A 4,143-nucleotide genomic window follows, 5' to 3' on the forward strand; every position below is an offset into this window, starting at 1 on the left:
TATGGCGATTTTATCATAGGAGTTCCTAACTTAATTTTCTCACACGGGTAATATATAACTGTTATTAAAAAAACACTAATAAATGAAAATATTTCAAAATAAATATGTATAAAATCACCAAAATGATCAATCCTATATATCTAATAATTATAAATATTCACGAATATCCTTAATAACATTAATTATTTACAAATATTTTGTTGATTAAAAAAAAGGTATTGTTGTGATAGTGACCCGTGAAAATAATTAGTTTCAGTGATAAAATTCATATGAGCGGTAAAATACATCGGGGTGAAAAAAAAACCAAATCCGATCCAAACTGAATTAACCGATGAATAAAAAAAAATAAATGGATACTAAAAAAGAAACCGGTTTAACCGCGGTTCACCAATTTCAGTTTCTAGTGGCTTACTATGGTGGAAATCGGATTTAAAATATAAATCCAAAATAAATCGAAACCGACCGAAACACACGTAGTAAGTTATTTTTATATATTTTTTCAATGCTATTGGAGTCCATTAGCTTACATACTAAGTTTCCTTCCTATTTTTTCAATGCACTTAAAGTTCAGTAGCTATAGATAGAGTACTAACAACCTATTTTTTTTCTCTTTTTGTCAGAGAGCCCTAACACACTCGACCATATCCATCACACTCAACCATGCCTAATTTTTATTATTTTATTAACTTTATTAGAATATAGTACTATAAATCAGTATAATTTTATGAAAAGAGTATAATATTGAAATTACTCCTACTCTTTTCTTCTCTCTCACACAAAAATATTGAAATCACACATACTCTTTGTTTTTCTTCGCTTTCACACAGAGAGCACGCTTCTTCATTGTTGTTCACAAAACAATACTTCTTACTATATCTATAAGACCTATAGATTTTTAACATTATAATGGTTTCCCAACCATCTAGATTCATAATACTCATTCCATTTTCTTTGACCATTATTCTTTTGCACACAAGGTGATTAACCTTTAATATGTAAAAAATTGATCTAGTTCACTTTTCTCAGTTTTTTTTATCTGATAAATTTGTTGTGAAATGTAATAGAGATGATATTCAGTGACAACATAGAAGTGAAGAGAATTTCGAGGCTTAACTGTCCCTAACAATTGAAAATAAATGTTTTGTGTCTTTGGGTTATCTTCTGCTATCATCGTGAGAAAAAAATTATATCTTCATCTATCAAATTAAAGTTAACTTGAAGGGAAAAAATGGAATAAATGACTGTATTGACAATCTTTTTGTACAACAGTGTAAAACATCTTTCAAATTAATACACAATTTTTAACAACAATGGCAACAATCACTTCATGTAGAACCTAAAATCTTCAAATTCAAATTAAAGTGTCACAAGTTTTTGAACAGGGTCTTCTAAGCTGTGGTTATATCATTTATGCGAGGAAAAGAAGCTTTCTCGGCCAGCTGGTTTTGGGCCCATCTTAACATCTTCAACAAGCTTGAAAGTTTTGGATCTAATGGAAGAAAAAAGTCAATATTAGCAACAGATATGCAGAGTATGTTACAAGTTTTGCAACAAGTTTAGAAACAAACACAGGACAGAATCACATAATTACAAATAAGTACAGAGGCTAGTTCAGAAAATGCACAATGATAAAACACACACTTTGAAATAACTACTCTCACTCTTTGATGTAATTAAAAGAAAAAAAGCCATTTCAAAACCATATAAAGTTATTGGTAATTGTATTATGATAGGATGTAAAATGTGCCAACCATCTAGACAAAACTATTTTCTTCTGTTGAGGAAGAACACTCACAGCAGGGGAAAACCTAAGATCAAATGAGCATTAATTATAAAGGATATGGATATCCATTATGCTTGCTTGGGTCCCATCAACTTCCAAATGAGATGTAAGGATGTATTTTTGCTGATAGACTAAGCACAGCTGATCCAAAAAGTTTAATGCATTCTTGTTATGGCTACATAAAACCATATATTCATACAATAGATATAAAACTGTGCATCATATAGACAAATGCCTATAAATCAAATCCCAATCAAACTATAGTAGAACCCGTAATTGAGTCAAAACCGATAAAATGCAAAAATTCCAAAACGCAACCAATTTTGAACCGAAAACGTAAATCAAATTCTGAACAGAAAATGTAAATCAAATTCTAAACTGGAACAAAACTCGATTTGAAATCGAAACAAACCTGTACCGAAAATTTGACTCGAATGCTAAATCTGAACCGTGAAAAGCTCTGCTAGAATCCAAACTCTGCAACAGAAAACCTTCGCGAACCCCAAACATATAACCGTGAAGCTCAAATAGAACCACAACACCGAAATTGAAACAATTCAAAATCTTCACATAATCAATAATTTGAATCTACAAATAGCCTGAAAACTAAGGGCATCAGTTCTAATAATAGAGGGCATCAGTTCTAATAATAGAGTTGAAAACTAAGTATTTTCACTCTAACTTTATTTGTAGATTCTTCAAAAAGCCTGAAAAGGGTGATAAAAGGAGAAATCCTATTTGTAGCTACATAAACCTGCAGGACACAAATAAAATAGTGCTTGTTGTTGAACCATGGACTCAGAACATCAAAACACATAGATTCAAAACACACAAGCTCCAGTAGAAGCCACAAACATCAAAATCGTTTGAAATTACCTATGACAATTGGAAGGAATTTTAAGCCTGTTACACAAAAAAAATGAAAAGTATGAGTGATATAGTCAAATAATTTTTTTGGAGAAAAACCAAACATAGTATACAATAAAATGTATCAGAAAAATTATAAAAATAGTCATATATCTAGCAGCACAAGTGTATTCTTCTTCCTGCCATAGTTGTTCTCTAAGCTAATAGCTTGGATGATTCATAGAGTGGGCGCAACACATCATGTACTCTATAGGGCTGATTTCAATAAAGCAAAAGTTAATTGAAAGTTACACAAACTTTGCTAAATTTATAGAGTAATAAGTAAAACCAAAATGGTTATTAGAAACCCTAAGCATCAAAATCTAACAAATCAAAACTAAAACTGAATCAAAACCACCAACCTTGAAAACAAAAGTGATGAAAGGAGAGCAGAAACGGTGGAGTGGGGTCAGACAATCGTAGATCTGCAAGTTAGTGACTACCAAATTTATAGATCTTCCTTCAAAATACAAAGTTTAAATCACGAACAAATTTCATAAACCAGAGATCCATTCTGTTACGGACGCCGCTAGAATCATAAATGAAATAAACACTTTTTCCAGACCCTAAACCGGATTCAGATAACGAAAACGAAAGCGATGACTAAAACGCAAAAGAAAACCAAAATGAAAACGAATGCAAATCGATTCAAAAGGGAAAGGATGCGATTTGTGGTGTAGATAGTCGTGCAGTGTCAGGAAGCACCGATGATAGTGATAAACCCGCTAGGGTTCGAAAGGAAAAAGGAAAGGGGTTGAGAGAATATGAAAGAACTTGGAAAAGAGAGAGAAAGAGAAACAGGTTAGAGAAACCGTGAAAGAGAGAGGAAGAGGGAAAACGAAATGGTCTGAAAAGTAAAATGGGAAAGTACAAAATTTGAAGACATTGACCAATAGAAGGCTAACAAATGGCAAGGCTGATTTTTGAATTTGTTAATTACAGGAAACACCTTTTGGTAGTGTAAAAAATTTTGAGTAGTAGGGGTAAATGGTAATTTTGGGCTACATTTTATTAATGGGTAGATAGTTGATACCAATGTCAAACACATTTTCGATAAATTATGTGGTAGAAACAGAAAAAGTGAAGTTACAATGTTGTTGGGTAAAGACTTAAACTTAACACCACAAATTTTGAAAGAGTAGCGTGTGAAAAGGAACAGACAAATTAAAGCAACATTATGAAACATAGTCATTAGAATGCTATAATGCATCGACAAGAGATTAGAATGGCTGGAAATGTAATACTAATATCATAAAAATCAATTTATACAGGTATAAAGACACATCAATATAATTTGTTTATAAAAAAAAAATAATTGTATTAGTTTTTTTATATAGAATCTAAAAATTAAAATTAATTATCACTTTTAACAAATATAAATTTATTTATTTTTATAATTAAAGTTGGTGGGAGTGTTGTTCATTGTATTTATAGTGAACAATGGTCTCATTTTG

The 4,143-nt window shown here is 31.1% G+C and overlaps 1 long non-coding RNA gene across 2 annotated transcripts; it reads right to left on the reverse strand.

The window, feature by feature from the left end:
- Positions 1-1,301: 1,301 nt before the first annotated feature.
- LOC131635700 (uncharacterized) lies at positions 1,302-3,544 on the reverse strand. Of its 2 annotated transcripts, XR_009293852.1 has the most exons (4): positions 3,052-3,543; positions 2,660-2,905; positions 2,196-2,537; positions 1,302-1,489 (listed from the first exon to the last, which is right to left on the reverse strand). It is a non-coding gene; the product is annotated as an uncharacterized LOC131635700 (long non-coding RNA). The 2 variants fall into 2 exon arrangements; XR_009293851.1 differs by having other exon boundaries at positions 1,303-1,489; positions 2,196-2,905; positions 3,052-3,544.
- Between the last annotated feature and the right edge of the window lie 599 nt (positions 3,545-4,143).

The sequence above is a fragment of the Vicia villosa genome, unplaced genomic scaffold, assembly GCF_029867415.1.
Source record: "Vicia villosa cultivar HV-30 ecotype Madison, WI unplaced genomic scaffold, Vvil1.0 ctg.001533F_1_1, whole genome shotgun sequence".
NCBI lineage: Eukaryota > Viridiplantae > Streptophyta > Magnoliopsida > Fabales > Fabaceae > Vicia > Vicia villosa.